At 42.6% G+C, this 25028-nt stretch overlaps 1 protein-coding gene across 6 annotated transcripts in view; it reads right to left on the bottom strand.

Moving 5' to 3' along the window:
• FAM110B (family with sequence similarity 110 member B) overlaps positions 1-25028 on the bottom strand; it is a 134642-nt gene that overhangs the window by 52508 nt on the left and 57106 nt on the right. For 2 of the 6 annotated variants that reach the window (XM_084795315.1, XM_084795319.1), the window contains one exon: positions 12267-12353. The gene's annotated coding sequence lies outside the window, so the exon portion shown is untranslated. Of the gene's footprint in view, positions 1-12266; positions 12354-14169; positions 14190-14315; positions 14462-18245; positions 18466-25028 lie in introns of those variants that run through there. The other 4 variants (XM_084795316.1, XM_084795317.1, XM_084795318.1 and 1 more) reach the window with 4 other exon arrangements.

Genomic DNA, 25028 nt, shown 5'->3' with positions numbered 1-25028 from the left:
TATGCCTTTAAACATCATTTTGAATGGGGAATTTATAAAACCAATCAAATAATATTGAGGCTGAGGAATGATGGGGCTAAGGATTGTTTTATCTAGACTCACTGGATGCACACATACATGTAACAGAGAAGCTAAATTAGGTTCATTCTTTAAACTTAATTATGAAATAGATATAACCTGAGCATATTAGAACAGGAGTAGATTTTGATATAATCTGTGTATTGATTAAATTACATAAAGTTTTCCTTAATTCCATTTTATCAGCATTTATTTGGCATCCTTTCAAGCCAAAGGCTGTAGGTTCTAGGGACTAAGTACTAGGTGTTAGGGAATGCTATGCCTGGAAAAGTCTCTTGACTTTAGCCAATAGCTATATTTTCTTTTTTGAAAAGCAGCAAATTAATTTTATGAGCCAAATCATATTCCGCTAATAACATCTGGCTCGTGCCTGTATTAGTTTCACTGACTTTTACCTTTGTGCTAGCTCCTAAGAAGCTTAGGATGTAATAATTTGGTGCTCAATGAACTTCATTTTTTTTTTAGTTGTAGAAGGTTCACTAGAACAGCAGTTCTCAACCTGTGGGTCACAACCCCTTTGGAGTTGCATATCAGATATCTTGAATATTAAATATTTACATTATAATTCATAAACAGTACAAAATTACAATTATTAAGTACTAGCGAAATAATTTTATGACTGGTGGTCACCACTGCATGAAGAACTAAGTGAAATGGTCGCAGTATTAGGAAGGTTGAGAACCACTGTTCTAGAACGTAAATGACATGGAAAAGCAATATATAAACAGACGGATGCAGAGGAATTTGCCCTGGAGGAGCTCTGAATTTTACTTTGAAACCTCTAACTCTCTGATCTGAGCATCTGGGTCTAAAATTCACCAGGGGCATGTAAGTCACCTGTTCTACTGAGGAACAGGAGCAGTTCAGGCCCCTGTGTCTAGTTCTGGAGCTGAGATGCACAGGGTGGTAGGTAGCTTGCAGCCTAGCTTTTCTACTTAATGATCCAGCAACTCGAGAGGACCCTTTCCCAAGGCTTCTACCCCCTCATCTACAAAGCAGAAATGACAATTATCCACAACTTGCCACTTAAGGCTGCTGAGTGAAAGTGCTTTGTAATATATACGAGGCTAAGAAAAAGAGCAGATCTTGCCATCTCAAAGCAGAAAAAAAATGAAGCCATGTAATCTGGACTCCAGAAAGCTAAGCAGCCCTGCCACAGATCTTGAGGACATGAACATGGTCTTTCTGAGAAGAACATACAATGTGCATGCCTAACAAATGGGGAAACCTGTCTTGGTACACAGTAGCAAGAGGTTCACTTCATGGACATCTCATCTCCCGTACTGTTTTCAGTGGCGACAGCACAGTACACCATGGTGGCCTGTGGTGGAGAAGCTCTGTTTATCTCATGGTGACTGGGAAGCAAAACAGGAGAGGAACGGGACTGGGTCCCTGGCAAGGGTGCGACCCTAATGGCTTAGCTCCTTCAGCACGGGCTCGCCGTCCTCAAGGCTCCATCAGCCCCTCAGCTCGTCACAGCCTGCAGAGCACACCTCCAATTGGGCCTTAATATCCAAACTACAGCAAGTACTATCCAAACCATGGCAGCAGCTGTCTGTAACACATCTCTTGGTTCAGAAAAACCTTCCTGAAATCGGATCTTAGTAAGCAACAAGGGCTCCAAGTCAGAAGAAAGTGTTTACCTCCAGGAGGAGCTCTGAAGCTACTGACAGCTGAAACCATCATTCTTTTGCTTCCTGGAAAGGTGACCAAGAAGGAGAGGTCTGCGAACAAGATGAGCTGAAACCCTGAATTTTTGCTTCCTGGTTGTCCAGAATTCTATCATCAGAATTAAGTGAGCAAATACACACCACCAGCTCTCTAACAGGCCAGCCCCCAGGAACTGACAATGAAGGCAAAGCAAAACACAAATGCTACAATTGTTCCTGCAATATCATGTAAGCCGTGGCCACTTGGAGCTGTCAGTCCACTAATATCCCATCCTCCTTAAAGGGAAAAACAGCATTACTGATATGCTGTCTGAAGGAACCCAAGCCCACCATGACAAGTGAGGTGGCTAAGACCCAAAAGTGGAAGTTGTAAAGTCTTTCACTCACCTTGGCTCTGTCACACAAGTTTCAAGCAAGTGTGACACCCTCTATGGGATTTCTTAAATGCACACTGGTTCTATTGACTTATGAGGCCAAGTGCCAATTAAAAGCTCACTTATTAATTTGAACTAGAACAACAGTTGGGATGGCTATTCTTAGTTTTCAGCTTGACTACACATGGACTTAGCTAAAGCTGAAAAATGCCTGTGGATACATGTGAGAGATCTTCCCATTTGAAATGGGAAGATCCACTCTAATCCTGATCTCTGAGGTGGGAAGATACACTTTTAAAATATATTTTTATTCATTAAATATTTTTTATGTTTTACGTATATGTTTATATTATTACACATGTATACAATAAACTACCTATAGGAAGAAGGACCATGACACAATCAGGAATTATATAAATGTTACATTTTTAGTGTTTTGGCTATTTGTATTTGACAGCCTTGAAGAAAACATCCTTCCTATCTTGGTGCATCTAAAATTCTGAATGTAAAGCAGTCTCCATTACATCTTGTCATTATCAACTTAAAACATCTATCTAGTCCTAAAGACATCTTAAACCCCAAACAACTAAGCTTCATTGTAAAACTAAGCTACCTGGTCTTCAACTCCATCAGAGACTTGAGAAGGAATAAACTTGATTACCTGAGTATACTGGAGTATAGGTTAGTAGCTTTCCAAATGAGAAGATGACAGAGAAAGTTTGCTACCTGAATAATCACCCCAAACTCTCTATAATGTTGGAGCATCTTCTTCAGCCTTCTGGCCCAATATATCTGACAGACATATTTTGAGGCAGGAAGTATTGAGGACTTGCTTACCCTGTCTTGGCAGAGTTTGGCCATCGACTCTGCCTGCATCCAAGTTTGCCCCTTTTTAGGCAGAATTCTGTCTGTGGTAGAAATGAGAACATTTTGCCCAGTGGTTTGTTTGCCATATTTAAAGCCATCTCCATAAGGAGGTTCTTTGATGCTGATCATCCTCTTTGAGGCAGGCTGGGTGTTGCCAGGAGTTAACCTATCTCATTGTCAGTGAATCTTTAAAATAATAAAAACCTTTTAACTGCCTAAAGCCTATATAAAGGACATCCAGGAGGGAAGTACCTTCTCTGTCCTCTCTCCTCCCTCCCTCCCTTTTCCCCTCTCTCCCCCACCACCTCTGTCTTGCCTGCTTTTTCCCACCCTCACTAGCGAGTCCATTCCTTCATTGGCATTAAAGTCCACTTCTTAGGGACTCCAGCATATGCTGAAGACCAGTTGGACATCCAGCTTTATGAACTGAACGACTACTGGATTCTAAGACCTGTACATTGACAGCCATAGTTGGATTAGCTGGGCCACAGCCTATAAGTCATTATAATAACATTATAATTATATATATATTAGAATTTGGTATAAAATGTCAAATGATCTCTTAATTTCCCACTAAAGTAGATTGGAAGTGGCATGGCGGAATCACTTTTCTGTATTGTACTTTCCATCTTTTAATCTGATACTTAGTAACCAAAGGCCCCTAAAAATAAGCCATGCTCTCAAAGGCATGCTTCACTTGAGTGGCCAGTGCCCAAGGACAGCGGCCAGGACTTACCACTGCTGGAAAACCCAACAGCAGGCTCCACCACCCAGATATGTCTGCTGGAGGGGCAGAAAAATGCATGCCCTTCACATGGTTATAGAGAAATGCGCCAGGGATGTTCCTGGAGAATTCCTCATGCAACTGGAAGCCAACGGAGGTATGAACAGTGGGGAAGGCTATGTTCTGAGCACTGATGTGTGTACTTTTGAGACAGGACCGCCCCCAACCCTAGTAGAAAGCAGCTGTGAAGCTTGGGCTAGGCACAGATAATCCAATCTGAATGCTGAAACCTTTGCATTCTCAGGAAACAGCGAACTGAAGCTAAACCACAACTGCAGATGAGCGGAATTCTGAAACAAAAATAATATTTGAGTTCAGCTGAGTTTAGATCCAAAGAGTCCCCCAGTTGTCCCACTTTGAAGTGCTGGGGATCAATCCAGCGGCTCTGCAAACACAAGACAAGTGACACCCCAGCCTTTCAAAGGGCATTGTTATTGACACTTGTGCTTAAATTGCTACTTCACTGGACTTTAAGCTTAAGCCCAAATCCTATAAATCAATTTTATTTCAAAATAATTTTGATTGAGCCGAGCACAGTGGCACATGACTGTAATCCCAGCACTCAGAGAGGCAGAGGCAGGTGGATTACTATGAATTTGAGGCCAGCCTGGTCTACAAAGCGAGTACAGGACAGCTAAGGCCACGCAGAGGAACCTTGTCTCAAAAAACGAAAATTCAAAACAAAAACCCCGAAACCCAACAACAACAACTACAACAACAAAACTCAGCCAGCCAACCAACCAACCAACCAACCAACCAAATAAATAAATAAATTTCATTGTATATATTTGGGGAATATAACTCGATGCTATAAGATACATATCATTACCACGATGGTGACTATCCTGAACCAAATAAACAGATTTATCACCCTACAATTATTAGATTTTGCTTGTTTGGTTTTTTTTGTGTGTGTGTGTGTGATTTTTTTTTCTTCCTGTGGGAACAGCAGCTAAAACATACTGAATTAGCTAAATTCTTGGATGATATACTGTAACAAACTAAAGTCTTCAAAGTACATGAATGTATCCAATGGATAGCCACCTATAAATCATACAAGGTTTCTTGGTTTTCTCATTTGTTTTACCTTTTTTGTTTTTGACTTCATTTCCCCCCTCTCTTCCCACTGGTGGACTGGGTGCCCTCTTCCAGTGAAGTCACAGGGCTGGCATGTGAGCCCCAGGCTGCTTGAGGGGGGCAGGAGAGAAACAGCAGCTGCTCTTCCTGCAATAGTCGTATTGGCCTCCCAGACCTTTTAATCCTTTTAACTGAGCCAGGTCAGTAAGTAGGTCCAGAGTTGAAACCAATTGTCAGCCGTAAGCTGTCTATCATGTACAAGACTTCTGCAGAAGAAATGAACTATAGTGTCAGATGGGTGATGATCAGTGCCATTCATGTACTCAAATATTAACAAATGCCCAGGTCTAGGCATGCACCCTCTCTCAGAGGTCTCTGAGCACACACAACGCTACCTTGAGCAGGTACAAATGTGGGTCTAAAAAGCCTTCTCTGGGAAGGGCAATCTGAGGTGAAACTTTCTCACATTATGGGCCTGGCCCAGGCTTAGTTCTAGCTGCAGCTCTCTCTGCTGTCAGGCTTCTCTATGATTTCCACAAACCATGATGTTATCACCGTCCAGTTATGTTTTCTATATCATGTCTATTAAGATGCCACTCTACTATGGCCATTTATGAAATGTCTTAGTTAGGGTTCTGTTACTGTGAAGAGACACCATGATTGTGGCAACTCTTATAAAGGAAAGCATTTAATTGGGGCTGGCGTACAATTCAGAGGTCTAGCCCATTATCTTCATGGCAGAAAGCATGGGGTTACAGAGGCTGACATCATGTTGGAGAGGTAACTTAGAGTTCTACATCTGATCAGCAGGCAGCAGAGAGAATGACACTGGGTCTGCCTTGAGCTTCTGAAACCTCAAAGCCCACCTCCAGTGACACACTTCCTCCAATATGGCCACACCTACTCCTACAAGGCCACACCTCTTAATACTGCCATTCCCCATGAATCTATAGGAGACACTTTCATACAAACCACCACCACTGAATAAAGCTTCCATTTCAAGAAGGGCTTCTGAGATGCAAATGAAAACTGATTCACTCCTCTTCAGCAGGCTGATACATTCTTACAGGACACTGTGGTGCTGGAAGTTTCAAAAGTTGCTAGGGCTTTTAGCCAAACCCACAGAATGGGAGGAATGTCGCGCTTGCTTGCTTACATTCGCTTATAGTTTTGAGCCAGTGTTTGTGGTTTTAATGGAAAGCCTGAAACGATTTTATCACATAATTTGAGATAAAGCATAAAAATGCTTAAGGAAAGTACTGAAAATAGTTTCAGCAATACTTGCACACACACGGTACTACAGCATAGAGTGCTGACGGTACTCCCCAGAGGTCCATATGTGAAGGCTGGGTCCTAGGGTGGCACTCTTGTCAAGTGCTTGAGACCTTTGGTAGGCTGGCTTCAGGCCATGGGGACCAAACCTTGGAGGAAACTAAGTGACCCTTATTATTTTGACGTGCCTTTGGTCTTTAAAACCACAAGCTAAATAGAGTTCTCCCTATTCTATAAGTAGCCTGCCTCAGATATTTTACTATAAATGGAAAGCTGACTGATAAGCTTGTTTTATGTTAAGTTCTAGAGACTTTTCTTGTATAAATCACAGATCTGCTGGATGGTCAAGCATTCTTTGATTCTGATAACACATTTGCACATGTGTGTGTATGTGCACACATGTGCGCTCGCGCACACACACACACAGGCAGGGAAGAAGCCATCCCTAAACTGTAGTGAGCTTTGTATGCAGAGAAAAGAAGAGTAACAGATAGCGACTTTAGGTAAGGCTGGAGATGTTGGGTAAGTGGTGGATCTGCACTTTGAATCTATTAAGACACAGGTAATGCTCCTGAACAAGTTAGGGGCAGGGGAGTGAGACAATAAAACTTTCCAACTGGTAAATGGGGAGGTTCGAGAATAGAGCATAAAACCACAAAACTGGCTGGGGCTAAGTGTGTAGCAGAGTTTTCTGGAAAGGAAAGATGGTCACAGCACAGGCTGCCTCAGAGATTGGTAGGACCTGATGTCTGAAGGAGCAACACTTAATAAGGCTTCCTTTCTGAAGGCCTCCACACTGCCCGTCACAGGGAAAGTTGCCTGTCTGAGAATGTGGCTTTGAGAGTGTTCTACAGAGTCAGTCCATTGCCTTAGTTTCTTCTATTGTTGTTTTGATAAAAATACCCAGACAAAAGCCAAGTTAAGAAGAAAGAACTTAATCTGCCCGTCATGGACTTGGATCTTGTCACACAGTATCTACAATCAAGAACAGACAGCTATCAGCTCACGTCTACTTTATATTGTCCACATGCCCTTCCCAGGGAATGGTCTCAAGGTTATGATGGGTCTTCCACATCAGTCGGCCGAGTGAAGACAATCCCACAGGCACGCCTAGATGCCCACCTGCCAGGTGATTCCAGGTTCTGTCAAGCTGACTATTAATACACAGCATTTCAAGACAGGGACTTGTGGGATACAAGTCAGCTAAAGACCAGGCATAGAAACAGTGGTGTCTCCTCCACTGACAAAAAAGGAAGATTTCCCCAAAGACAACGGAATACAACCTGAAGTTCAGGCTTCCTGTCACACTTCAAGAATGAAATTTTTAATTGTTGGGCTGTTGGTGTTCTAGCCAATGGTCAGAACATTCTCCACAGTAGAGTGGAGAGTGGGATATGACTTTATCACGTACTCTGGTGCCTCATATTTGACCAAGTCCCCTGGAGGGGGAGACCTGGTGGCACTCAGAGGAAGTATATGAGCATATACAGGGGGAGGAAATCCCCCTCAGGAACAGTCATAGGGGAGGGGAATAAGGGGAAAATGGGAGGGAGGGAAGAATGGGAGGATACAAGGGATGGGATAACCATTGAGATGTAACAAGAATAAATTAATAAAAAAAAAGGAAAAAAATAAAAAATAGAAAAGAAAAGAATGGAATTTTTCTAATGCAACAGAACTGAGTTTTTAAAAACATTTTTCATTTTATGTTATTGAAGATAGAAAGCAGAGTATGGAGCATAGTCTAATACTTGCCAACCACATATTCATGTTCATGTATGTCTCCCTGCACATCTCGGTACACAAAACATTCGTTCACTGCATACCTAGAAATGGCAATATATACTTTAGAGGTTTAGAAAAAAATAAAAAGCTTTGTATTTTTTGGACCACTGAACCCACCACACCTGCCTTCTTTTCTCTCATGTGTATGCTCTTACAGTCTCATCCACCAGTTCTTTAGAGTCTCTTTCTTTCCCTTCCTAAATATATAAAATTATTCTAATCTCAAAGTAGATATCCTTATTTCTTTCCCTTTCTATTTTCTCCATTGCCCAAATTCCCACAACCAACTATTCTGTTGCATTTTTATTACTCCTTTACTGTAGAGAAATCAACCAGCGTCAAGGTTAAAGAGGTTTGACATTGGAGCTCTGGGTTAGATCACAGGGTTGCCCTTCAGTCTGAGGTTTAACTTCTTTGATCCCTGCTATGGTGTAAACTGGATGTTTGATGCTCCCCATAGTCCTGTGTAGCAGTGAGTCTCAGGGCATGATACTGGGTATCGACAGGCCCTTTAGTAGGAAATTAGGTCATTAGAGGACTATGTTTTCCAGGGACCATAGGGAGCTTTCTGTCTTCTTCCGCTTTTGCTTCAAGATAAAGGGACTATATTGCTGTGTCATATGCTCCCCTTCGTGGTAGAATGGCACTCTCACAGTTAAAACAATGGACCTGTCAGTCACAGACTGGAACCTCCAAACTATGAGCCAAAGTAACCTTTTCCCAATTATATATTAAGTACTCCGGACATCTTGATGTATTGTTGAAAAGCTGAACAACATCTACACGTGAAGAGTCTAAGGCTTTCTTTTTAGGGCATGCTTGACGGGCAGATGTGACAGGAGTCACCTCCACCACAGAGCTCATTTTCACATAACGGGCTGAGGTGCAGCCTGGCCTTCCTTTCAGCAGATTCTTGCAAGGAATCTAGTGACTACATTGACCAAGATACTAGTCATGATCCATCTCCATGGAGATAGCCCTGAAAAATCAACAACTGTGTAAAAAGACAATAGAATTAGTCGTTTTCTTGACTAAAAGGGCATTCTAAATGTGCCAAATATTTTAATTCGTAACAGTAATTATAATTAATAATTCCTAAAGCTCACAGGAAGTATGTGTTAAATCCTCAAAACTGGAGTTACATTTTCTGTCCTTGGTAGGAGAATTTTCTTTTGAGAATGGATTATCTGCCATCTACCTCTTCTTACAGAAACCTTTTTAGAATAAACACCTAAAACCCTAATATCTTTTCCAAGAGAATGCCCTATCTGTTCCCTCTTGTTAAAAAGCTCTGGCTGGCCCAATGGCACATGAGTCTCATTACAGTGGCTGACTTGCCCTGCTTCCTGAGAGGACCTTGCTCAAGGTCAGCTGAGAAGGCCCAGGGGGCGGCCCACCTGACTGTGCTGGGGAACCTGAGCTCTGAGTCATTCTCTTGGCAAAGAACTGTACTGGGAAGAGAAAAGCCAGAGGTGCTGGTGTGAAAGGAAGCTGAGTCACTGGCAGGGAACACAAGGCTCTTTATGGAGGAAACATTGAATCCAGAGAAAAGAGAGTGTAGAGAAAAACTAGCATGGCATTTGAGTCAGGACCAGTTAACACCAAAAGCTGTGCCCACTCTCAGTGGTTTCGCAAGCCTCTAGCAGGCACAATAAGAAAGAATTATAATATACCCAACAAAAGTTTTGAAGACTTTAACTTTTCAAGGAGAAATTGACTTTATCAGTTACTTAAGTTTGATAAAGATAGTAAGAAACTAAAAACAAAGGGAACTTTAAGATTGTTTCCTGAACTTGTAGCCTCATAAGGGCCGCTCAGAAGGCGGTGCTTCTTTTAACATAGGTCACACGCTCAAGGGTTCTTATGTTCCAGGATAATTAAACTAAATAAACACAGTAAGTTCATTTTATCATCTATCATTTCATGCTTTCATTTCCCTTTTTTAGTTTCTATGAACGAGGGGCCATTTCAAACACCCAGTGTCTACTGGAAACCAGTGTCATTGTAAATGTACCCATAGGATGCTAGCCTATAATGCAGGAGCTTAGACAGGATCAAAGGTGAAGGACCCTGAGATACATAAGAAACTGGTAGGTAAAAGCATATGGACAAGGGTAAGAGAAAACATATCTGTTACATCTGTTGCAGCACTTCAGAAAATGTTTGCATGCTGTTCATGAGAAAATTGCAAATGGTTATGAAAACAACTCTAAGTAATTCTTACACACTGACGTGACCCTAGCAGAATTAACCAGAGGCAAGAATAGGGTCTGTGGTCTATAGCCCCACTTGTATGTGGACGAACCACACAGTTCAGTCTTTCTAACACAGGCTCTCACTCAGCAGCTCTGACAGAGTATCACACAGTTACTTAGGCCCAGGAAGGTACCTGACTGCCATCCCTGGGCAGCAAGAGGAGGACCTCCTCTCTCCTCTGCTTATGCTGCACCAGACACTTTCCTCCCATCCCCCTTTCCCTGTCTGGACACCTTATCAACATGTCTACTGGCTTCCTGTTATTCTCATTTGGCGTCTGGAATAAGATGGGGCCCAGAACAAAAGTGGCCTGACCAATCCATCTGCACGGTCAGAGAATGGGAGCCCTGAGGTCTCTTCCAGGTCCACACAGCTCCTTGGCTATTTTCTTGTCTCTAGGGATGCAAATACAATTGTTTCTAGCAGGTGCCTGTTGACCTACACACCATGTAGCACATGTGAGAGCAGCCGTTGCAGGGTCACAAGAGAGAATGAAATGCCTTGGTTTGTGACAATGTTTCCAGCCTTAGCACTGAAGGTCCTGTCTCAGGAAACCCCTCCGTGATGGACTTACTAGGATGGCTAAGCCCCACAGAACAGTGGTTCTCAACCTTTCCAATGCTGAGGTGACCATAAAATTATCTTCATTGCTACTTCAGAACTGTAATTTTCCTCCTGTTATGAATCATAATGTAAATGCCTGCATTTTCTGATGGTCTTAGGTGACCCCTATCCTGTGAAAGTGTGGTTCAAACCCCAAAGGGGTCACAACCCATAGGCCGAGAACCACTGCTCTACAACAGTGCAGAGGCAAGAATACAGGAGCAGTTGGAAGCACTGCCTATGAAATCCTCCTGTGAGGAGATACAATTCTACAGTTTTAGCTCCACTGGGGTTAGAGAAAGAAGACAGTGAGTTCCCTTCAGCCAACTGAAGCCCCAGCTTCCATGCGAGAACCTACATCTAAGATAAGAAGGGAAGTAAGATGGTGAATAACTTTCAGGGTGTGATGTTGAGGGATGACACCAGCTTTCCCTGTAATTAGTCCCTTTCTGTAGACTGCAGAATTCCACCTAACTTAGGCTGATTCTTATTTGGCAGCAGAGTTAGATGGGGAGCCTCCTGAAGAAGTGATAACGTCCACCGAGGATATCCTACAGAAGGCAATAGAGATAATCATAAAGTGCATGGCAGACTACGTAAGCAGAGACCTATCGCACGTGCATGCTTGGGAAGGGGCTGGAGGTAGGCTTCCTGTTAGAGCGAAGGTCATGGTCACCTGCAATGCGGCCAGGTCACAACTGTGTTCTCACGGAGGACCCGTCTTTCCAACTCCTTGCTTCATAGAAGACGTGATTCAACTGGAAGATGGTCCCTGGATTGTCTAACCTGTCCCAACATTTTCATTTAATGACACGGAGCTCTCTGCCCTTCTAGAAAGGGGATCCATCTGACCACTGTTCATCCCCTTCCTTAGCTTGTCCTTGGGTAAATGGGTCTGACTATGGGAGGAAAGCCAGAAAGACTTCTGTGTTCTCTATCAGTTTGTGGAAGAGACCAGAAAGAAGCCCCAGGAATGGCTGGCTGTGTATTCAAGCACCTTGAGGCCAGGTCTGTGGGTTTGGTGGACCTGTAACATCTTTCTGGTCCTCTCTGTTTCAGTCCCTAGGCTGGATTTAGCTGCTGTCCTCATCACTCTGATTCCCATGACAGCTATCAGCAAAGCTCTCCACATGAGCGCCCAGGGTCCAGCTCATCATCACATCACCAATCTCAAACTGTCTACTCATTCGGGAGCAAAGATGCTCACTTTTTAAGTTATCTTCAAATCCAGGCACATAAATGGAGTCTTGTAAATACCTGGGAGGCTAGTGATAAGTAGTATCATACAAAACAAATGAGGATTATTAGCACATATACAGACAAGAGATGAGAAACCTGCTGGTAGGATTTTGGTCCTGGTTTGGCTTATTTATTTATTTAGTGGCTGAGAGCAAAACACTTGAAACCCCAGGCTCTTTGCCTTATTATAATAATGGCACAGGTTTCAGAGGCAATCAATATCTTCTGCTTAGAATCGATCAAGCAAAGCCATACACTTACCTAAAAAGCAACGAGGATCTTAGGGAATGCAGTCAGAAGCCAAGCGAAGCCTTCTTTGCTTAAAGCACTCTCTGCAGCAGGAAATATCTGAAAAACACAGGAAGAGAAGGCTGTTAGCATTTTCTATTTGCCAAAAATAGGGAGACCATTAAGTGTATTTAGCACAGAAAATGGTAATTCCATTAAAAATTAGCCAATATATATTTAAATACTAGATGGCAGACATATAAGTAACATTAGTTTTTGTGTATTTTATTTATAATGCACTTCTATACTTCAACTACTGTTTTATTTTGGTTTTGTAAGAGAATTTAATCACAATAACAATTCTACAGAAAGAACAATGCAAAGTGAGATTGAGAAATCACGTAAACATGATCTCAGTGCTGTGTGGTGCTCACAATCCATGGAGCAAGAGACCCAGGCCCATTCAAGGGAGAACATGGAGCAGAAATCTTGGTCACCACAGGACTTCCATGCTACAAGTAATTTCTTTGTTCATTTGGTCATTCATTAGTTTATTCAGCAACTAAAGATTGAGCATTTTCTATGAGCCAAGTACTGCTCAAAACTCTAGGGGTTTAAAACAAAAATCTGTGATTGGTTGGAATTTTCAATCTAGAGAGGAGTACTTGGGGGGAAAAACAGAAAATAAAAATTTGATACTATCTCATAGAGCCCTGCTGGGATTCAGCCTCTTAGAAAAGCCGAATGAAAAAAAAAAAAAAAAAAAGAAAGAAAGAAAGAAAAGAAAAGAAAAGCCGTATGGGAATATGCCAGAGGACCAGAGGGATGCAGGTTTTAAGCAGAGGAAAAAGCCAAGGCCCTGAGGTCCACTTTGTGCAAGGAACCCCAGGGCCATGGGCGAGGCTGTGAAGAAGCTGCTGAAGGGCCAGTGACCAGTATGAGTACGTGGCACAGACACGAGCTGATGAAAGGCAGCACCTTGGGGAACATTACTTAGAAGGCATGCTGGGAAGGAGCAATCAGGCACAAGAGTGGTTTTCCCAGCTCATCACGCCAGTGTGCCGCTGGCTGCCCAGGCCAGTGTCAAGGAGGAGTAGTCTTGCAGACTCAGCCAGTAGGGTGCTATGATAGTGGGAGGTAGAGGCTACTGACTTAAAGGTTGGAAAAAGAAAGCCTAAGCACAACGAGCAGGATCCCTGACTGGAGGCCGCAGCAAAGGATAAACACACCATTTTCCCTCAGAGACTTTACACACAATAAGATGCAGCAGAACTCCTTAGCCTTTAAAGCGACCCTCCCTCACCAATTCATCATGACATAAAAGACATGTATTCTATAGAAATGATTATTATTATAAATTTATTTATTTATTTTGGTTTTTTGAGACATGGTTTCTCTGTATTGCCTTAGCTGTCCTGGACTTGCTTTGTAGACCAGGCTGGCCTCGAACTCACAGAGACCGCCTGCTTCTGTCTTCCATGTGCTGGGATTAAAGGCATGAGCCACTACGACCAATTCAGAAATTGTTTTCTGAGAGTGCTGGAAAAACAGATGTCTAAGTCATGGAGAGGTGCAGTACAGTGCTACAGTCCAAAACCAGGTTTTACAAGTGTATCTGTACTGAGGATATAGAAAATAGATGACAAATGATTTAAAAATCTACTGGCACCCAACAGCAGAAACAGTATTTCGTGGCAATGTAAACAAATCCAAAATAAATAATTGAATTACCCAGCATACAACAGTCATCAAAGTGTGTTGTGACTCTTCCTGGGTGAATTTCAAATTAGTGGGTACATTCTTAAAATTTCTTAAAATTTTTAAGTCCACAGTGATGCAGATCTACTAATAAACTTTTTTTTTCAGGCAGCAATCCTTATATGCATTCTGAGACAAGTTAACAGAAAACAGGGTAAATGGTAGTTTACATGCTTACATGTCTAACATGAGACATGATAATACTTCAAAATACACCGCAGATCTGAGGTCAAACACATGCCTTCACGGCGGAGTAGCAGGTGAGCAACAGAGGAGACATGTAGTACGCTCTGGCCCAGGCTGCATCTTTAACCCCTCTTCTACCTCCTCCCAGTGAAGTGGTCCTTCACGCTGGCACCACCCATCGCAGCACAGAGGGCTGCTCCTGCTCAACTCGCAGTTCTTCAGCTTCCGTCTTCCTCAGGAAGCGCTGCCTCTTCTTCCTCTTCCTTCTTCTTCCTCCTCTTCTTCTTTTCCCTTCCTCCTCCCCTTTCTCCTCCTCCTCCTCCTATTTTAAAGGAGGAAAGATTTATTTTGACTTGTGGTTTCACTCTGAGGCTCTAAGTCCTGCCTACTTAAGTCAGGTATACTGTAAGGTCCAACACAGTGGCGGTGGAGCATGTAGAAGAGCAAATATGATCACTTCATGCATCCTGAGAGGTAGGGGGAGGGGAGGAGATGGAGCGCAAGAGGTTCAGGGAGAGGGACAGGATGAGGAAAGGGCTCAGAACAAAACAGAAGCCCAGTGATCTACTTTCTGTAACTGAGACATGCCTCTGAAGTCTTCCACCAACTCCCGATAATATCATGACATCACGAATCTGTCAGTGGATTCACCCATCAGTGAGGTCAAAGTCCACATAATATGATCACGTCTCAAAACTCCTCCCCTGTGAACATGGCACTTGTAATCTGAATAAACTATAATAAATTAAAATGTAAAGACTAAGAAAAAAGATTTTATTCCAGTGCCATGTTCACAGGAAGTGCTCCTTGTAGAAATGGACTAGGCCTTCCATCTTTTTCTCAAAAACAAACAAACCAACCAACTAGTCAACAGAGCCTAGCTCATGGTAAATGTCTCTTACTGCAGAATAAAATAATGAAAAAAGAATAAATCCACGTATTTTTTTTCAGATCCAGACAACTTCAAAAGGGTCAACCCTGAAATATTAACCATCTGCTAATGGCCTTTCTCACCATTCTTTTGTAATCACAGGTACCCAAGAGGCCAGCCACAAGCTACCAGCAGTTCTACCCTGGACTCCTGTGTTTTGCAGTGTACACTTCTCATTGATTTTCTGTTTGACATTTACTGTTTTCAGACCCTGTTCAGTCCTGCTGTTCTGTGGCATGTCATATTCTATGTGAAATGGCTTTCTGCACTTAAACTAGTTCCAAATCTGTCATTGTAAGTCTCCAGAAGAAAGAGACAGAAAGTATTGAACAATGAAAATGTTTTATGTGGTTTTGGTTTTTGGTGGACCTGGAGTCTCTGGCAAGATAGCCAAACACTCTACCAACTGAGCTCTGTCCCCAGGCCCTGGAAATGCTTTAATTTTTAAAATATTACATTTCATGACCACACTGATACACTTATTTTTGATTGGTCAGAACTATTACTTTTCTTCCAATGAGCCACAGAATTAGGAGAACAAACAAAATCTTATTTATTTATTTGTTTGGTTGTTTTCCAAGACAGAGTTTCTCTATGGAATAGCCCTGGCTCTCCTGAAACTCTCTTGTAGATGAGGCACCTGTCTGTGCTTCCAGAGTGCTGTGATTAAAGGCATGTACCACAATACCTGGCTTGAACAAAATGTTAAGGTGTCTAAAAATTCATTTTTATTATTTTCTTCTCTCAGGGAAAGATTCTCCTGAATGTATAGAACAAAACAGCTAAGTGGTAGGACTGAAAATAAAAGTGTATGCTGTGCCACTTTGCAAAAACATGAACTTCTTTTAGTTCTGCTATTAAAATAGCCTTATAGTGTCTATTAACTGGCATTATAGGCCATCAGCAGTCAATACAGCACACATACATTTACACTTCAGGCTTGAAGAAATTCCTTTATACATGATGGTTTTTGAAGAGCCTGCCTCAGCCCCTGAGAACAGGCATCATTTCTTCTAGCTTTTCCAGGAATACACAGCTCTGGAGTGCAGCTCACAGGGGATAGATGCCCCATGCAGTCTTATAGGAGAGATGGCTTTGGCAGTAAATAAAGTCAAGACAACAGCCATTTATCTTTAAGGCAGTCTCTTTAGAGAGGTAGAGAGTTTTCTAGGAGATGAAGAGGGAAGGAAAGGCTGGGCATATGGCTAAGTGACAGAACACTTGCCTAGCATGTGCTGGGCCCTGGGTTTGATCCCAACACTGCAAATAAATAATAACTGCATATATACAAACATATATTGCTGAGGATATTATATACCTGCATCAGTGTATCCCTCAGATGAGTATCCAGGCCTAAGTTTTTAAAAGGCAAAAAGGTTCTGCCTATGTCTGCAATAGGGAGAATATCAGGCTAAGAATGATGAAGAAACAGAAGTGGTGCCTAGATTTTGTAGAATAACCAAACCATCCTGGCTGATTTTAATGTGTTCAAAAATCCATTTTTCTTTGCTTTTCTTGGGGGATAGATTCTCCCTAATGTATTCAGAACAAAAGTTTAAGTGATAAAGCTGAAAGATAAAAGTGAATGTGGTGTTACTTTGCAAAAACACAAACTGCTTTTAGTTCTACTATTGAAATAGCCTTTTAGTGTATCTTAGCTGGCATCCTGGACCATCAGCAGGCCCACAGCTGGGAGTGCACTGGGGTGGGCACCGTCCACAGGGAGGATAGATGAGGTGTCATATGAAGCAGAACGGCTGTGTGTCCATTTCACCACCCAGGGCGTCTCAAGGATGGAAACTTCTCCCTAGCAACTCGAGGCACAGAGATACAGTATGTCACTGTCAAAGGCCATCAAACGTCACCATTCCTGACTCTAGTACTGTCACTGAACTTCCACAGTGCTCCTACTTTCCTCTTGAAACTCTTAACCTGTTAACCAAGGGAGTGCTGCCTTTGAATAGTTTTCCCTCCCTGACAGATTTGGGCGTGAGGGAGGGAACGGGATGTGGTGAGATGCAGGCAGTCACCTCAAATGTTCCTCTGCCACAGACTACACACTGGATGCTTGAAGCAGTTATTTTCACAGAATATATAAACCACAACCTCGGCTTTTCAGGAGCAGGGAGACAGTTCCTGACAGTTTTCCGAATCTGCCTGACTCTGCTGATAGCAGACGCATGGTGGCAGCTGGCCAGCCCTGTGACTGGTGACTCAGGACACAAGTTTCTGTGGAGTCTGAGGTCTGATATAGAAAGTCATCAGTTGTCGAGTGAAAGGACTAAAACACAGGCAGGGGCTCTGGATCCCCAACAGGGCTGGGCAGTCTTGAGGATTTTTTGAGCCTTGGTCTTGCTAACTCTTTTTTTCCTTCCTAATAGGCTACCTTCATTACAGAATTTAAGAGTCTTTATTGTCCTGTCTGAAAAATAAACCAGGCAATCAATCCTTCATAGAATGAAAAAACAATGTTGAACATGGACAGAACCCATCTCCCTACTGTGACACTTGAACTTCAGGAGTAGCATCTTTTAAACAAAGCCTGGAGTCACAGACTTCCTCAGGCGTGGCTGGTAAACACCTCTATGTGCCTACTCCGCAGCGGGAGACCTGCTAACACTCGGTAGTGAAGAAGCTTCATTAAAACTACACAAGGTGAGACAAAGAAAGCCATCCAAAATGAAGGCTGCACACATCTGTGGAGAAACAATAGCACAGTCCTTCTCCAGCTAAAGGCTGGACAACAAATCAGGAGTCTTCCCCCCTCTTCTAATTAAAGTATGATCTGCTAAATTCTCCTTAATTTAGGACTCAAAGTGAAGTCAACAGTCCTGACATGCACCAACAAAGACACCTAGAAGGAGGCAGCATGGGCTTTCCCAAAGAGAAAAGAGCCAATAAGAATCACTCCCAAGCACATGCACCCTTGCATTCAGGTGGAAAACAATGCTCCTTCCTGAATAGGGGAGCTGTTTACCATACACACAGTCCAGCACGAGTGTGTCTTAGTACGGAACACAGTGGTACACAACAGCGTCAACAAAGCAAGATCAAATTAGACAGATGACACTGTGAGCGCGCTTCATTTCATGCATGGCTGTGTTTCTCTCGTAAGAGAGAAAGCCTCAAGTAATTACCGTGAACTGAGACTCCTTCACTGACCTCCCCCTGCAGCTAGCTGCAGGTCCTTATCCACCGAGGCTGTGCAACAAAGAACACCTGCTCTGCCGGGCCGTAGTCCTTCTTTAATGTAACCAACTAAGCACCTTGTCTATGTTCTGCAAGAACACAGCACAGTGCCTGTGTATCTACGTCTCTAATGCAGCATAAGGATTACTGTGGAAACCTATCAAACGGATGAGCAGCAATGCCAGCCAATAAGAACGAGGCGCATGCGGAGTCCAGCACATGCTCTCTGAGGCACAGGCTGTCACCAGCCCTGAGCAGGCTGCTAATCTAATTATAGCTAGTTTGGTAGCACAAGAGCTACTGGAGCAAGGCACAGGAGCAAATTATATTTTAATAAATTAAACCCCATAGACACAATCATCTTGATTTTCTGCCATTTTAAGGATTAATGTGTCACCTCCTAAATCATAAGTGATTTTTAAAAGTGCATTCTTATTTTCCCCCCAATCTAGAGAAACAAAGTGTTTAGATCAATGCATTTGCTGCCTGGTGCCTTATACTTAGACCCCAGCACTGAAGAACAATATCAATTTGGAAGCACAGACATAGTTGTGAGGGAGCTAGAAAATCCACGCCTTGCTCTATTTACTGTGATTAGTAATTTGCCACTAATTGTCAAAAGTACTAATCAATTTCTCCTCAATACAGTTTAAAATGCCATGCAAATTTCCCTCCAATGTGGAAAAATGCTAGCCAGGGTGTCAAAGATCATCTTGACTATAATCAGTAATAATTCACAGCTCAAAGTGAAAAGATGATCTCAAGTCACGGTAAAAGACAAATTTGCCTACCGTACAATTTACCAGTTAATGTAGTCTGTAGTCTTTAGAGTCAAGTCCTGTGAGAGGCAGCTTGGTATAGGATGAAAAGCATGTGCTGACACATAACAGCAGGCTCTCTGGGCTCAAGTTCTAGATCTTTCTTTTCCAAGCTGAATGAACTTTGGTAAATATCTAGATGTCTCTGTGTCTCAGACACAACACAAGGAGTCAACTCAAAAGATTACTGCCCCTGAGCTCTAAGCACTTAGCACATGAGGTCAAAATTAAGCAATCTTTTTATGATTTGACTTGGTTCTTTCTTTCTTTCTCTTTCTTTCTTTCCTTCCTTCCTTCCTTCTCTATATCAAAGATCTGAACTCTTACCATTACTTAGTAATAAATGGTGATGATGTTAATGGCAGGCCTGGCTGACCACACAGAGCTTTCACAAGCATGCACTGCAGTTGGAAGCCATCCCCTACTTCCTTGTGGATATGGAACATTCATAGTTGTTTATGAATGGAACCAAACAGCATTTTTAGAGAGTTATAACTCAAAAAATAGATGCTAAGACATACTTTTCAGAAGTATTTGGGTTCATAATGACAAACTTCAGATGATATATTTACATAATGACGGGGAAGAGACTTTGGCTAGTAAATGCAACCTTAGCCCTGAGACCAACTGACCTTTGCTATCCCTAAGCATTGTTTTCCTTCTTCCAGGTAGGTTCTACAGGGCTAACAGCTAGGCAAATCTGCTCATTTTAAATTCCTGGACAGCAATATGTTCTACAAAGTCAAGTTCCACTTCAAGGATGTAAATATCTTACTGACATATGTTTCATTCTTTTGAGTTTTAGCTAAAAATCATTACAAAAAGTTGCTGTGGTCCACAGGCATTGAAATTTGCTCCTGAGGAATCATCAAGAGAAATGGGAAACAAATACTGACCAAGAACACATGAACCTTCTAGAAAACAAAACCAGTGTGAAGAATGGCTTGACTCGTGCACCACCAGGGAAAGCACAGAAAGTCAGTGTTCAATGACTCACTCACTCATGAGTGAGTGCGAGTCAGAAGGGAATGCTGACATCCACAACCGCCTAGAATGACAGGATGGAGAGAAGTGCGCCAAAGGAAGTGGCTGCCATGTGTACTACGGTGAGGCATCGCCATCTGTGCCCATCAAACCTATCATAGCCATCAGGAGGGGAAATGCGAGGAGGAGCTGGGTTGGTACCTCGGACTAAAGAACAGCTCCTCGCAGGGTGTGGGATACAGGCTAGTAACACTTCTGAAGCATTTATCTAGGAAGCATCTAACAGTTTCCGCCTTCCTCTTCTTTTAACAGACTGCTGGCTCAAAATAGGCACTAAAAAAGCTGCTTGATTAATCTGTTTCATGTTTATTCTGTTGAAGAGACATTAAACAGAAATTTCCCAAGAGAAGGAAGCAACTGTCCTTTCTTGGACCCTAACCTCCAACACATTCAGATACATGTTTGAACTGGACTCACAGTTCATCAGTATTCTTTCTTATGGTCACTCTGAGAGGGGAGCCAATGTGACCCACTATCTGTACATCTATGCATGCACAAGTGTGTGCTCACTGCACACAACACATACACACACACACACACACACACACACACACACACACACACACACACAAACACATGGAATAAGCACTTATCTTTGCATTTTAGTCAACTCATCCTTTATTTTGGGGGGGAAAAGCACGGCGACACAATGGTCTTGGGACTACTGTAGGAAGAAATGCTCTGATTCTCGCAGAGCTTGAACCCTGAAGGTCATTCCTTAAGTGACTAATGAACAAATGAGCATTAATGACCCAGGAAGCTGCAGTGTAGCATAGGACTCTGAAGGAACCTAAGTGGGTGAAAGGCTGGTCAGTATAGGGGACCATTTATCTGCTGCCCCTTCCTTGGGTGACAACTTCAGGAGTTGTGATAGTTGTGGGAAGCTACAGAGGCTGGACAGTGCAGCAGAAAGAGAACCAAAGACAAACTCAAACTTGGGAAAAGACTGAGTGGAGTGCCCAACGCCCTGGATAGCTGGATTCACTCTTGCAGACCTCCCCTGTATCAGATTCCCACGATTCTTATCCTGTTGCTGTTATTTGTTTTGTCAACTTGACACAACCTCGAGTTAACTGAAAGAGGAAACTACAATGAAAAAACCCACATCCTTAAGACTGGCCTGTAGGCAAGTCTGTGGAGTATTTTCTTAATTGGTGATTGATGTGGGAGAGCTCAGCCTATTGTGGGTGATGCCACTCCACTCCTGGGCAAATGGTCCTAGGGTATATAATAAACCTTCCCGAGGAAGCCATGGAGAACAAGGTAGTGACTGTCCATAGCTCCTGCTTCAGTTCCTGCCTTGGCTTTCCTCAGTGGTCTATGGCCCAAGATAAGTAAGGCAAATCAACCCTTTCCTTGCCAAGTTGCTTCAGTCATGGTGTTTTAGCTCAGCAACAGAAACGGTGACTAAGCAACCCTCCAGGCACAGGGTAGGAGATGGCATAATCCCCACTGTTGCCCTTGTGAGGGGTGGCAGCCAGCAAGGAAACTCAGGCTCACCTAGTTGCATGATTTTCTTTATGTTCTGTTTTGGTTCTACAGACTTGGAGAATGAGAACTAGAAATCAAGTGGCTTGTGTTTTGAGAATTTCTAGACATTTCTATTAGCTTTCTACCCTTGGGAAAATCCTAGGGCTTACACTCTAGAAACAATGTGGTTTAAAGAGGGGCTCTGTGGGAGGGGAATAAGGGGAAAATGGGAGGGAGGGAAGAATGGGGGGATACAAGGGATGGGATAACCATTGAGATGTAACAAGAATAAATTAATAAAAAATTTAAAAAAAAAAGAAAAAAATTAAGAGGGGCTCTGTTGTGAAGTTGGTTTGGAAGGTTCTTGTGCTCCTCAGCTAGGAGACTCCCCCAGATGCTGCCAGATGGGTGTTTTCTTATCACTTCCATTGCACAAATGAGAAAAATGGGTTCAGGGTGGTTATGGACCGAGCTCAGACTCCAGATCTTACTTATTCTCATATGGCCCTTCTCTTTACTAATAGGTTTATTTTTTAGGAGAAAGGTTTGCAGTACTAGGATTCACTCTAGGGCCTGTTTGAGTATGCTGGGCAAGTGCTCCACCTAGACATCATGTTTGCTCCTACAAAGCAAAAATAATTGCCCATGGGCTCAATAATCAGACACAGTTACATAATCAACCACAGAATCCTAATGATTATACATAACAAACTAGTAATAATGAGGCATTATAATTATTAAACACTTAGTAAATATTAAGTGCTATAAAAGGTGTGGGTGTCTTTCCTGAGCTTTCTTTGTTCCTCTGTCCTGTAATCATAGAATGCTTTGGATGTCCACAGCATCTTCCCATTTCATTGTTTGGCATGCGGCAGTGCTGATATCACTAACTAACCTCTGTGTTCCATAAAGGATCTAGGACTTGGTCACTATAGTGACCATAAAAAATTCCTGTGGGACTTAAATATCAATGGATGGACAAATGGCTGAGCATTGTGATGCACACCTGTAATCCTAATACTTGGAGGCAGAAGCAAGGCATTGATGCCTAAGGCCATTCTGGACAATACAGAGAGTTTAAGTTCAGTCTCAGACACAAAGCAAAACTCCGTCTCAAACAATAACAACTAAACAAAGAAACATGCACACATTTTAGGGTTTTTGGGGGGTTTCAAAGACAGAATTTCTCTGCCTAGCCTTGGCTCTCTTGGACTCGCTTTGTAGACAAAGCTGGCCCCAAACTCAAAGTGATCCACCTGCCTCTGCCTCCCTGAGTGATTAAAGGCATGAACAACCATGTCTGGCTAGGACCACCAATTTTGTTTTGTTTAATTATAATTTATTCAGATTACAACCCGATTGTTATCCCCTCACTTCTATCTTCCCGTTCCCTCCAGCTTTCACCCATTCCCTTCCCCTAGAACTCTGATAGAAGGGGACCTCCTCCCCCACCACATAGCCTATCAAGTCTTATCAGGATAACCTGTTTTTTAATGCATCTCCGCATGTCTTACTATTGAGGCAGTATGCGACTACTTTAAGACAAACAGCTCATGGGAACTTAATGGACCTGCGTACTTACATATTCACAAAGGGAGTCTGAAAGACTGGACCTTAACTAAAGCACGCACGTCTTGCTATTCATGTGAGGACTTTCTGAAAGCTTTGGGGAGTGGGAAATCCAAACAACTGCTATCTCAAAAGGGTCATATCAAGAATTTGGGAGTTAAATGCTAAGAGCTTAGCAGATACTGAACTGCTAGAGTACTGTCATTGTATACTTGCCCAGCTTTTTTCTCACATTGGCATATTGGTTATCTTCCAACTGATGACAAAACTAATACATTCATGGCAATAAAGACAATATTACTAGAAAAAAATGATCTCTGTAGAAATCTCTCTTGCAGGCCCTTTGCAGAACCCACCTTAGAACTGTTATGCTGTAAAGAATTTGATGTGTGTGCTAAAAAAGGGCACACACACAAGCACGCACACACACCATGCAGTGCAAGTCAATCTAGGGGAAAAAAATCTGAAAGGTTTACAAATGTGTATATTTTTACCCCCAACAATTCCATGTTGAACAATTCTGCCTAAAGAAGTATCTGATGTGTTCACCCCACTAAAGGGATGGATGCATTTATCAAAGTATTATTTGAAATGCCAAAAAAATTCCTGAAAATCTTAATAGTCAACAACAACCAATTGATTAAAAAAACGACAGTACGTTAACAAAACCAGCTCACTCTCCCCAACAGCTCTCAGGGTGCCAGCAGCTCCCTGAGCTGGGAACAGGGACTCATAAACCTCCTCCACCCACACCTGAACACTGGAGCACCCAGTTTTGTGTAGGCTCTGTGAAGGTCCCCGTGTCTCCTGTGAGTGCGTGAGTGCAGCGGCCATGCATCCATGCCCTCCTCCCCAGCATCCAGCTTATATTCTCGCTACCCTCGCCTCCACTAGGACGCCACTGTTACCAACATTCTATCTATGAATGTACCTCTATAACTGTATGTATACATAAAGGTCTAGGTGTGAATAGTTTTTAACTCAAATGATGGATCGTTATTAAAATCATTAAGCATAAATATCTTATAAAACGGTATCCTTCCATTTAGAGTCAAGAAAGCCATAAAACTGTAGAAGGCATCTTAGAAACAACTGAACTTCATGCTAAGTACAAGCTCTAGCACTTCACCATTGCACAGTGCCGAGGTGACCAGTTTTGATTTGTAGCTGGTGTGCAGCCTCGGGCTCCTGATGTTTGCTGCCTCATGCCTTATTGGTCTCATCTGGCCTACCACCAGTCTACACAGGGCAGCCTGGCTCTGCTGAACAATTTGTGAGGATGGCCTTAGGAGCAGGATTTTGATGGGCTAACAGGTTCCAGCTATCACTCAAACCCGGATGCTAGGAAGCAAATGCTCAGCTCAGAGCTGTCCGCTGAGGGCACGCTGGCGCTGGTGTAGTCCTCACTGCCACATATGCCTCGGCTACTTCATCTCGAGGTCTCTAGACTCCCTCGCCTTTTACCTAAACAGATCCATAGACACTTGATTCATACAGACTGAGGGAAGAGTCTGGGAGGAATCTGTTAAGTCTAAGTGACAGGGAAAATAAAAATAACTTATTTATACTTAAAGTGAGGGATATTAGCATGATTCAAGGTGGACTGGAAACTAGGTGTGCTTGAGGCTTTGTGGTTTGTGACTCCTAACCTAGGAACTGAATATAAAACAATCAGGGAAAAAAGCCAGTGACAGTCATCACTGTGCCAGTTTATACTGACTACAATTTTACTTGCAGTTTTGAAAACTATGTGAATCATACAGAGCTCAGTAACATTAGCAGATAATAGTTCTCTATGTCTCAAATATCATGAAGCTATTTTCATTTATG

The sequence above is a fragment of the Acomys minous genome (genome assembly GCF_964271855.1).
Source record: "Acomys minous genome assembly, chromosome: 1".
NCBI classification, from domain to species: Eukaryota; Metazoa; Chordata; class Mammalia; order Rodentia; family Muridae; genus Acomys; species Acomys minous.
Note: the sequence above shows the minus strand (reverse complement) of the source record. Positions and strands in the feature narration are given on the sequence as shown.